The following is a 13,363-nucleotide window of genomic DNA, read 5'->3' on the forward strand; positions in this document are numbered from 1 at the left end:
GACACTTCACTTCCAAGCGATGAAATGTCATGAAATTCTCACTGTAGATGACTCACCAGGGTGCGCCAAATTCAAAAAGTCTTGTTTACTTTATAACGCACCTGGTATATCGTAAGAAATATCTTCTCTTCCCCCTGGTGCTTAGTTACAACTTGAAGAGCGTTTAGTTTGACAAAATAAACGAAATGTTTATAAGTACCAGCAAAACACATACACTTACAGATCTAAGTTCRAATATTTTTGCATGCACCATGCCACTATCAAAACTTATTTGCATGCACATTGGAAATAATAGATTGATATGAAACACTTAAAACTTTCAAGTATTGCTTTTGAGTTTTTCTAAGGCATAGATGGATATCYATCGCCGCTTATGTGTGCTTTCTATTTCCTACAATTTCCAAAAAAGTTACTTATATTTCTTGCAATGTTTAAAATGAGCAGGTACTCGAACATACTTACCTTGCCGGCAGAAACCTTCCGCCCATCCGARAACGTTTTTCTTGAGCTTTCTAGCCAAGTTGTTTGATATAAACAACCTTCAAGTCGAATTAAGATTACATAATAAGGAAAAAAATCGTTATCTTGATTTTCAGTCAGTTTCTATGGCAACTATGGTCTATATTATAGCAGTCTGATCTGAACAATTTGTGCAGAGATTGTAGCCTAGGCTTCGACAATAATATTTGTCAAACTTCGTTCAAATATCTCGTCAGATAAGAAAGTTTTCCATAAAGTTTTCACAACACCTGTGGGAGAAAAATTATTGTGCCAAATTGTATACCGATATCTGAGGGACTAGTTCCCTAAAATGGCTAAATCAACTGAATCATTATACATTCCGTGTTCAAAGTATAAAAAATTACAGTCCTCATAACTAATTTAGATAAATTAATATGAACAGTGGCGAGGGGAAAAATGTTTTTGCTGTATCTGTACGATTGTTTCTGGGGGTATAATCTATTGGGGCAGCTAATATCTCTTCCAAACAATTTGTTCAAGTCACCAAAGGTATTGCATTCACGATGTTTGAATCTCTGTCTTTCAGATAGCTTTAATTATTAATTAATTAAGTATACATATGCCTGTTGAACGGTGTATGGTTAAAACGTCTTCTCCGTTCTGATGATGTTGAATCGAAAGTACTCTTCCTTACAATTTCGTCGGTTTTACAGTTTCCAACCATTCGGCTATGGCCAGGCAACACAATGTTCACCTGCTTGAAACTACAATTCAAAATAAAACCATGTTAGTCTAGTTGAGATTAAAGTAAGTAGTCAGATTGAACATCATATGGAACTTTACTATGTTTCTGACATCATGTAGTCCCCTTCCTCAACCAGCAAACCCTTTAAAGCTCATTTAACCAAAAATTATTAACTTTTCCGATTTCAAAATTCCGTTTAAGAAATAGGAAAGGGAGGCAAAATATTTACATGATATTCACTTTACGATGAGAARACGTGCCTATGCAACTTCGAACTCATTCCCAAAAAAGTGAACACATACGTATCAACACCTCCTTATGCTTCTGACTCGCTGGAGAATACGAACAAATAACTGCCTAAACTGAGAAAAATGCTTTCCAAATTTTTATTTATGATTTGCGGGCATTGAGTCAGCTTTCGGCGCTCCACTGTTCTTGCAGTAATCCAACAATCAAACACAACCTTACACACGAATAACAACAAAAACTGCCGATTTGAGAAGTTTACAAATCAGACTGGGATTTCTGTTGCCCATAACAAGAGGATGAATGCTCTTAGAACACAGGAAGACCTCTAGCTGTCTGTCTGAACCTTTTGCATGTTGCTTGGCCGATAGATTGATTGATTGGTTACACGCGTACTCGGTGGGCGCGTTAGCCGCATTAATATTGGCTCGAAAGTTTTCGTAATGGCGGCAAAAACGAATTGGTCTCACGGATGCATAAGCACACACAAATATACGTGCATAAGAACATTTTCAGCTCATAAACCGATAGGTGTGTATGTGTGTTTATTTCGTGACCAGCAACCAAATGTTCAACGGGCGAAGACGCATAGATAAATGATGAATCATTCTGTTCGGCARGAAGCGAAATGCTTAGAATACCTTACAGGATTTTATGTTTACTTCGGCTCTATTTATTTTCTGCTTTCGCCAGTACATACAGCTGCCAAATATTTATTATAAGAAGTTCGAAAACAAATAAAAATGTTGATAAGAAAACCCATTCCTTCATTTCCGCCGTTCTCCTCTGCTTAGGAACAGCTATCTTTGCAGCTCTTTCATTACCTTCACTTTCTGTTGCTCAATAATTGTGCAAATGCTGGAGCTTAGCCCATCAAACAAAACATGAAATTAAAGATTTCATTTCACCGTTATGCATCACTCACACACATCGCATCCGAGAACTTTGTTGTGATGAACCCCATTTAGTATTTACAACAACAAAATTAATATTAATTGCTTAGCAACAACGAAATTAKACAACAGTGGTACACTACCGTTAAGTTTGTATGACAGCTATGTATATATATTTTATGGCGATCCGTTCTTTCTTCGTAGATTGCAAACTTACCTTAGACAATAATCCTGGTCAAATGTATTGAAGATACCTCGTGCAATGAAAGAGTTTTCCATATAAGCACTTAATTCCGATCGTTCAGTTATCTCAATATCGTTCAGTCGGACGGTCAGATGGAAATGGCTGAATCGAATCAGCTTTTTGCCTGTTCAGAGTAGAGTAAACGTATAAGYCAGAAATGGAAGTGTTTAGTTTACTTTACTGGTAGAAAAAATAAAATAATATCCATTTGTCAGTCTAGAAAAGCATTTTGTTTTGTCGAAACCTCGAGGTAAAATTTTTTGGTATTCAACTTTACACAATGAAAATATTTTATTCGGATTTTATCGGATCTAAGTATGCACTTCCTARTGATTATCTAAATCTAAAGTATATGTTCAGCTTGCTCCAAACTGAAATTCCGTCCTACTGAAGTCTGCTTCGTCTCATATATCTTCCTCTTTGAAACCACATAAGAAGTGATATATATTCTCACAGCTTCCTTTTAACTCGATATAGTTGGCTCAGCTTGCCTGCTTCAACACATTTTACCTCTCTGACATACAAGTAAGACAGCATTTAATAGCCCAATTCCACCAAATTCGCTGAGGCAACATCCGAGTTCTGACCTGGTGCGCTAATAAGCTAATAATCTATTTGCGCACCATGCGTTTCACCAGGTATTTTATGCAGATCCTTTTAAATATCAGAATATCGTTGACATTCAGCCGAAAGGTTAGGCTTTGTCTACAATGAAGCAGGTTCAAGAGGTGACGTCCACTATTATAACTATTCCTTTGTCTCAGGTGTAAGCCATTCGTCGATGGCCAGGAAATGTCACAGAGTAGTACTATTCCGATTTGGCGCTATTCGGCGTTGAGACTAAGTAGTTCCCCTCAATGAGTATGTAATGAAACGGCTCTTTCCGAGCCAACTTCCAGAGTTGAATCTGTCAAAATTTTCAACCTTGTAAAGTACCTACCCCATCTACATTCTAGCATTTGAAACGTTACGGTTTCGTTCAAAGTAGAAGCTAAGTATAACATTTCCAGGAGGTGGTTGGGTCGTGACTACATATATTAGCACTTATTATTAGTGGCTTACGGTCAAGCAATAGTTGGAAACACACGGTCAAACACTTGTCGCATAAGAACCGCACAAATTTTTTTAATATTTATTATAATATGTATAGTATATCTTRCTTATTTTAAAGTTTCATAATTATAACTTAATTTTATTGTTTGTTTTTGTTGCTTGCAGTGATACATCGATTTCAACGCGCGTGGACATGCTGACGCCGGCCATCGAGGTGTACAAACCACCGCTCTGACATAAGGATGACACGGTGGAGAGCAACTTGGGTTATCCATCGACGAGTAGCGATTTCTAGCATAGGCTTATCACGACAGCGGAGATCACCGCTACGTCAGCTACGGATAATCTATTTGCGCTTCCATCATAGTGTCAATCAAAGTCAACCAGTAACAAAAAATACTAACAACAACAACAAGAACAACAAGCATATAATCTACTAGCAGAAACCCCCAAGAATTCCAACAACATTTATACACCAACATACACGCATACGAACAATAACTGCAAGAAAAACTGAATYAAAACACTRAATTAGAAAAAATACATGAGTATGTAGGCAATTTGGTTGTGTGCTTGTGAGCCGAGAGCGCAGCGAATTCGTAAAAAATATGCGACGGACGCAATGGATTTGGCGAAGCGGGCAAGYGCATTATGTAGCTATGGCGGTCTGGCGGCYSGCTAAAGCGCCGGTGAATGCAGCTCAACAAGCGGCAACCATTGACATGCATACACGCACACATAAACACATACATACAYACATAGCAACATATAATGATTGATCCAACTGAATAATTCCTAAGATTGATTACAGTTAGTTACTTAAGTAGTGTTAAAGAGAAAAGATTTTTATGCGGAAATTAGCGAAGCAAAAACAAAATCAAAGAAAAACAATTACACATATATGTATGTATGTTAAGAGTTAATATATAAGTAGGTAAACACACACATACACATGCATGTGATAGGTAGCGCACATGCAACAGGAGTGTGCTGAAAAATAGCAGCGCTGAAATTCCAATACCTACAGACCTAAGATGTTATAAACAAATTGTTATTTTCATACGGTAACTATGGAAATTAAGTTAATTTAAACAAGAAAACAAAAACAAAAACGAAACCAAAAACAATGTTTGATAAATACGAATAGAGTTACATAATTTAATGTAGATATATGTACATATATACATATATGCATGTACTCATTGAATATGTAGGCATGCATATGAAATACATGTATTTTATGTGACAAAATTGCATAATTAGGATGAATTAAGGTGAATTAAGGTGAATTAAGGTGAARTTGAACTAGACCTAGAACAAACAAATTAATTATAACTAAACTTAGCTTAGTTACAAACAATTGAGAATTAATTTTTGCAAGGACTAATTTTTGTACTGCTGAATAAAAGTACTTAGTGAATAAATTGAATTAAGACGAAATTAACTACTTAAGCATAACGGTATGCAGCTAATTAACCACTCAACTAGGCAAGGTGCTGCACACACAYACACATACACACAGTTACAACGGAAGGCATAGCAATGGTGCAGCTGTGAATATGAAAACCAAAACAAAAAAAAAAACCATAAATATAACGGTAAACGCAATTTTATAATAGTTACAATAATAACAAACACTAGGAGCGAACCAAAGTAGTTAAGGCATGTGAAATTAGCGTAAAACTTAACGAATGCAAGCAAAATGAAGAAAAAAACAGAATTATAGTAATAACAAAGACAAAAACAAAAACCAAAACTAAGAGTAAGCGTTTAGCAAACAATTATAAGTATGCATATATATACTTACATGTAAACACACGCACACTAACTGCTGTATAAGGCACCGTCGAATTACATAATAGGTATGTATGTATATAACAGCATATATGTATGTATGTAATTACAGATCCAAATGGCAAAAATTATAACCGAAAACCCGAAAGCGTTAAAAGGCAGCTTTCCAACAACCCACCCCCCCGAAATGTTACTTACGTGCATAGAGAATCATACATGTGTAGTTTTATTAATAATAATAATAACAATAATATGGATAACAATAAATAAATATGTATATGACAATGCGTAAAATACCAGTGTAAAGCATACCAACTAAACGAGCAGGAGCATTGCATACTTTGAGGCGTTAGATTGCACATTGTTGCTTGCACACGACCTAACCAATGCATGCGAAATGCAACGCTGCAGACTACTGTTAGACAACGGGAGCACTTCATCATTGCCAGACCATAGAAATGCCGCTTTAAATGAATTTATTGAAATTATTGCATAATACACACACAAACAAAAACAATGCACAGCCGAATTTGCAAAAAAAAGTTTAAAAATAAAACAATTCAACAGCGTGCAGCAGTTATCGTACATTCATGCAACACACACATACACTCCATATGCATGTACACAGGCACTCATACATTCATTAATATGCACGCACGTACACCCATACATATGCAGCACACGCCTCGTCCATCGTCCATCGTCAGCGTCAACATTTTTCATTATCATATCATTATCATGAAGAAATATTTATTTTATGCCCTCAATAGGGTATATTGTACAAGTTTGCCACTAAGTTTTTAGCACCTCAAAGGAAATGTTGAAGTTCCCTTAATGAATTGTGTCGATTTCAACATGTCTTTTTCTTTTCAAGAAGCTGCTCATTTGTTGGAACCCCCAATATCGGAGCAGTACAGCAGCTAGCTGTCATACAAAACTGAACGATCGGGATCAAGTTTTTGTATTGAGAAATGTTTTATGTGACAAGATATCTTCAGGAAAGGTGACATGAATTCTTGTTCAAAGCAACGGTACCATATTCGAAAAAATCAAACAGATCGGACTTTTATAGCATCATATAGCTTCCAAGCAAACTGACCGATCAAATTCGTGCACTTGCAGAGAATTCTTTGTATTTGGTTGGAGCTTTAAAGGTTCGGTACAACCGAAGTTAAATTTTTTCGTTATTGACCGTGATCATTTACGGATACAACAAAGCACAATATTGAAGTTTTGTTAAAGCGAGGAAATGCAACATCAGAGCAATTTGTTCCATTGTTTATGTAAATGTATGTATTGGAATAATCGTTAGGGCATTGCAGCAGAAGCGTGTAAAACTGCCCACATATTGGAAGAATTATTTTAATATTTATCGAAAATAGCGCAACTAAACACACACAGCTACAAGTAACTGCACACATATACACATGCCTGTATTATATAACCCACATCAACAGTACTAGTTGTTTTTGGTGTTATTATTTATTGTAAATGCGAGATAATATGTGTTATTGAAATGCTCTGCCRCAAATAATAATAATAGTGCTAATTTAGGAATGCACACACCCACACATAAATGTATACATGCTTGGAAGATTGCAGGTGTGTGGGTAATGTATAAAAACTGGCGCTCAAAGGAAGTAAGCAAGCAGAAAACTAATAGTTGAATGCAAACAAAAAATGGTGGCGCTAAGTTATGAAATAATAACAACAAACAATAAAACACGATTAGCTATTGTCTTGATAACGAGAGTAAATATTTTAAATGATTTAGCAAATAATCGTAAACGCCAATAAATTGTAAGAWCTGTGAGAATGCTTCAATGCAGCCAAATAAACGCTCGCATAGAGTCGGTGGAAATGCTGCAAGCAAATATATGTAGATGCAACAGCTTGGAGGTGCGTTTGCTGCGCGAAGTACCGTTAGATATATATACATATATATATGTAGATAAATGTTAAAGCCTATTTGTTGTTGTTAATTGTCTGTACAATTTGATAATCGAATGTTGTTGTTTTAATATGTAATATTATGCTTACGCATACATACACACATATGAACGTTAGAAATGTGTATAAAAGCATTGGAAATGCGCGTGAAAAACACAAGTTAACTGTTTTCAGTATGGCACACCAAAAATACCAGCAGACTAACGTACGTCCATACTTAGAAAGTCTCGAGGTATTATTTTTTTTTTACTGAGCTTACACATATGTACATATAATGTAACTCAAATTTGTTGAAAAGCTTTTGGGAGTTTTGAACGGAACCGTGTTATAGTTTTTAGTMTCTTAATCTTTTATTTTAAGTTCACCTTCGATTCGCCAAGCGTTGGAGAGTAGTGAATGAAACACACTGTACTAGATGTTCAAACAACAGGGCAGCATATGCGTCAACCCTGCGCGAATATGTCCTCTGACGCATGCTTAATTCTGTTGCGATCCCAATTTTTGTGGAGACATTTTTCTTTTCGCACCCAAACACGTTTACATTTACTCCCAACATGGTTACATTTAGTCTGGTTTATATGAAAGATTAAAATGTATATATWTTTTTTAACTTGGTAGGGAAAGCGGTAATACCACTTTAATGGCTTTTTCTCTAGTACAAATTTTATTTTATTGTTGTTTTTCTATGTAATTTTTTACCAGAGGGCACAGCGCAAAGAAATCGATAGTGAAATGTCGCTTTGAAGTATGAATGAATGAATGGATGAATGCATAATTGTTCGGGATAAGATACAAATCAATTGGAGGTCACATATAGTTGTTAAACACTTCTCTTATCACATAGTGGAAAACGTGCTGATCATATAATACGAATCAAGTTTTCACTGAACTTTCTGACGCTAAACTTCAAAGAACCTTTAAACCGAATATGGCGGTGCGGGACAAGAAACAAGAAAGCCTCAGATTGCCACAAATTTTCTARCACCCAGAAGAAAATGCCGGAGGCCCTACACAATATACAAGTTCAGCGGTTCAGTAAATGTTCAGCGTGACGAGCTAAGTCGATKTAACCATTTCCGATTTTCTGTTCGYTGTCCCACAGTATTTGAGTCTAAGATTTGTCACSCAAGAAGCTGCTCATTTGTCATCGGAGATACTTCAGCGATGAACGAATTCTGTATGATGGAAAATAAATCTGTATCGGCGCTTGAGAACAAATCGTTTTAAAAAATGAAATTGTAAATGAATAGCAACGTGCCTGACAATACAAATAATTAATTGAATAGTAAATTATTAAAAATATTCACGTGTGCTAACAAATGGCTTTCGGCACATAAATACAAACACATGCATTTACATTAGGGTGTGATTGCCAAATTGATTTTTTTTTTTTTTGTGTAACCGTTCTCTAAAGTTTCACTTTTAGCCATAAAAACAAAGGACCCAAATTTTTTTGTTTGATCTGTTAAGAATAAGTGTTTATCTCCCACGAAAATAACTCCACAAAGTTAAAAAAGTTCTATTATAACTTAAAATTGTCTGCTCTAAAAAGCAGATCTTTATCACTTTTCTAATAATGTGCCTTTAAAAGTTATGCGCAGTAAAGTTATGGATCAAATTTACTRCATACAAGAAGTACACCATGTCGTATGAGTAACACAGAACGYATAATTTACTTGTATGAATGCTCAGGTCAATTGATGTATAGCYTTAACCCCTTGACGTATCAATTAGCACAACGAAATTCGCTCCCAACTGTTCGCACACAACTTGCACTAAACAAACCTTTTTTGATGCTTACGAACTGTCGCACACTTGTTTTACAAATTTTTAAAAAATTAAATGCTACGATTTAATTTTACTGCGTAGCAAAAAATATGGATTATTACACAGTATATAATGCACTCAACTGCAACATTTTTTTGTTTACATTATTAGCTGAAAATAATGGAAAATTTTCAATTATCTTTTCATCAAATGTACACTTCTACGCACCACGAGACTCGTGATAATCATGTTGGGCACAGAAATTGCACCACGAGCCAGACTCATGGAAATACGTCAAGGGGTTAAATGCGTATAGCTTTAAAGAAGAATATTTATGAAAAAAAAATTTTCTCACCCTTTATAGAGCGGAAATTTTTAGAATATAAATATAAATTTTTCAAAGTTGTAGACTTAATTGCTTAACGCAAAATAACAAAAGTAAAAMATGTTATGCATATAAAAGGGAAAATTAATATAATATTTTGAAAATAAAACGCGTGTTTACGTTGGATCCTTAATATACTTTAACGGCAAAACAATAACCAATCTGGGAAATGACGACAACCCCAAWATATATAGACAGTTGGGAAAACTAAAAACAATCCAATCAAATAAAATTTTCACAAAATTATTTCTATACATATTTATTCAGTTGATTTCATAATTTATTGAAATTATTGCACAATAATTATAAATTTGTGCTCAAAAAAGTAAATGTTACAGTTTTAATTGTCCATACGTTTGTGTTCCCTCGGTCTCATACTTCGCTGGATTTTTGTTTTCACTTTTTCCTATTTTTAACGAAAAGTAAACAGTTTTTATTTTCAAATGTTTTGTTTCACTGTCGATACATACAATCACATATCCTTGCATACACACACACACRCACATACAAGTAGAAACTTGCTTATGCGTTCTTTTCGCCATCTCATCCTTCGCAAACCGCCAAAGCTTCAGGCATCCCACATTAGATTCATAGCTGAATGCTCCATAGAAAATTGCGCAATGTTAACATTATATTTAAGCAAAACTTATCAAGCATACACACGTGAGCATACAAGCATACAAACATAACATAATTGTTGTACATAGCTATAAAAAATTTAAATGTATGTATGTCATAATGAATAATGAAGAAAGCATATACACGCATCCATACACTTGCATACATACGGTAGTTGAACATGTATGTGTATTGTATTGGTTAGCCGAGTGAAATTATTAGAAGTTGTAACTGTTGGATGATAGCGAACACATTTATACGAATACATTAGACTAACTAGTAAGAGTTGAGTAGATAAATATATCCATGAAATACGAGTATGGTAGTTTACAAATCAAATTGGCAGCGAAGTCAACGGAATCGGCGGTTAGTATAGTAGACATGTACACATGTGAGTGCGTAAAACGCGACGTCTACACTCGTAGTGTCTCGGCGCAGAATGTGTGTTCGAGTTTATTTGAATAAGCGTTAACTTACCAAGCCACTTACGATTCAAGCCAACAATGTACATTTGAATAACTAGCGTTTAAGTAGAGAACATAATGAAGAGAAAAGAGACAACGCTTAAAGAYATTCGCATAGGAATAAGCATAATCGCAAACACACATTCCGAAATTCTAGATAAAATGACAAAACTAAGCGCATGCATCCCCATTTTTATAAACACACATACACATGGCTTTTATATATAATGTGTACGTACATATAAACCATTACAAGGATAGGTGCAAATTTTAAATATTTACGCAGTAATTCAGAAAATTCAACGCAACGTTCGAGGACTCTCTCAAAAGAGTGCACTCTCTAAAAGATACTTGTAATAATCCTAAWGGRTTCTCCTATTACTTTTAGAAAATATAKATAAACGTGAGTTTTGACCGATTCACATACAACTATAATCGCTTTTCTTGACATTTCATGGTTTAACAGCGAATCGGGCGCTTTGCTTTCCGCGCTTCTACCTAATAAAAATGGYGACTGTTGCTTGGCAAAGCAGAAAACGAGCGAGAAAGAGAGTTGCCGAACATTTGCTTCACTTTAGTTTACTTTGCCCGAATAAAATTTCAAGTGTTCCATTCATTTTTAGCGTAAAGACACACTGTTATCAAACCGAAAAAAAACAGGGGCTCTAAAATTCATATAACCGATATAAACTGTTCAAAGTTGACCGGAAATTCGAAAATTTTTTAGTAAGTACTAAATATATAAGGTCTAAGGGTGGTATTAACCTTATTTTACATCTTTTCCATACAAGGGAACATCACTATCAACCGCATATTATTTCCGAATTTCAATAATTATAATAGAAGACCGCAGTGCCGGTCTAACAATGAAATATCAAGATAACATTACACGCCAAATTTCGTTAAAATTTACCAAATTGAGTGGACGTGTCTATGATACAATTCCACTCATCTACAATACCAACCACACTTGGGTGCTAAAGAACAGCTGTACTAAGATTCATTGTCATTTTATCTAATAATTCACGTCTCTTTTGGTACTGGGTTAAGCAGCTATGGGACCAATGTTGGCCTTTTTTACAAACTCATTCTAGTAATTGTAACACTTATAGCATATTACTACAAATTATTTCCAGCTATTATTGATTTTAAGATCTAAGTCTGAGTTATATCCCACTTTTCTAAGAAAGCTCTGAATACTCTTGGAACACGTGGGTCTTAAGCATAAGTCATATCAGGCTCAGAGCTCATTCTGTTATGTCAATTGTTTCCGAAGTGTAAGACAGAAAGAAAATGGAAAAGCAACCCTAAAGCAAGATTTTAGAACATCCAGTCAAAATCTCTAGAATTCGATTRAAAAGTCGAATACTATTAGTACAATGTTCTGGGTTGTTTCTTAAAATGATAATGTCTTATGACGGCCTGAAACATAAGGCGGAAAATGAGATCAAATTATGTTCAACAGTCACTATGTGAACTTTTAAATCTTTTAGGCAATTTTTAGTGCGAARTAATGAACAAGAGAAATATAATGAGTTACGATAAACGTTTTTTAGTTTTAAATCTGAAATTTGTGTAAATTTTTAAAATGTGCACCTTTAATTTTTAGTATTATTTAGAAGCTAATACTTCATTCATCAATAATTGTTTAAATAATTAGGTACGTATTGCAATGTTCCATAAAAATATATTTCGAAGACGRTCACCTGAATCATACACATATGTGTCTAAGTTTTAATTTTCAAATCGTTAGAAATCGCTTAGGTTTATTTGAAACAGAGAATTGTTTTAAACTTAGCGCCTGTTGTCATGATAGTATTTAAGCAAATATGTATATGTATTATTTTAAAGACAAAAATTCGAAAATGTTCGCAAATGACTGGCTTAAATAGGTCTTCATTCAAGATAAACATGTCGACTTGGTTGACGTAATTTTTAACTAATTATAAACATAAAATTCGGAGAGATATAATAAACGATGAGAACATTGATATATTCAAAAGCAAGTTGAGAAATAGTAAAGCTATTAATAATACTAATAATAAAAACAATATCATAGAAAAATAAAAACAAAAAGGTTATACATTTTATTATTTGGATTTGAGGTGAGTACAAAAGGCATTATGAAAGTGATGAAATCTAATCTAATTTCTATATATTTATATTATGAATAAGATATCCGAGCGAGCGTCTCATCGTCTATCCGAGTTTTGCCTATAGCACGAGGACTCTGATTTTGATGCCAAATGAAAATATTTAATGTCTCTAGCTTTTAAAATTTAGAGTTCGYAATGTTTGCCACTTAATGTTATGGCTAAGAATTTAGCTTCATTATAAAGGCAAGTGACCGCCGCGGCTGTCTCGAATAAAAAGTAGAAGAAGATTTCACATATCCGCACAAAAAATAGTTCGCCGGTATTAAAGCGTACAATCTTGGAGGCCACCCCACAGGTTCACTGTGCGTAATAATGCGTTCACCAAAAGTTCACTTTAACTGTCTCGTTGGCTGTTAYGGCATGTAGCGCCGTCTTGTTGCAGCTAAAGGTCGTCCATATCAACATCCTCAATTTTAGGCACGAAAAAACATTAATCATGGCTCTTAGCGATCCATATTGACTGTAACATTGTGGCCAGACTCATTTTTGAAAAAATATGGAGCCATGAATCTCTTTCCTTAGTGACTTCTTGAAAACAGCATGTGGACTACCAACACTCCAAATGGAAGAATTTATTTATTAACAT

Source organism: Bactrocera latifrons, unplaced genomic scaffold, assembly GCF_001853355.1.
Source record: "Bactrocera latifrons isolate USDA-ARS-PBARC rearing strain unplaced genomic scaffold, ASM185335v1 scaffold_301, whole genome shotgun sequence".
Lineage (NCBI taxonomy): Eukaryota > Metazoa > Arthropoda > Insecta > Diptera > Tephritidae > Bactrocera > Bactrocera latifrons.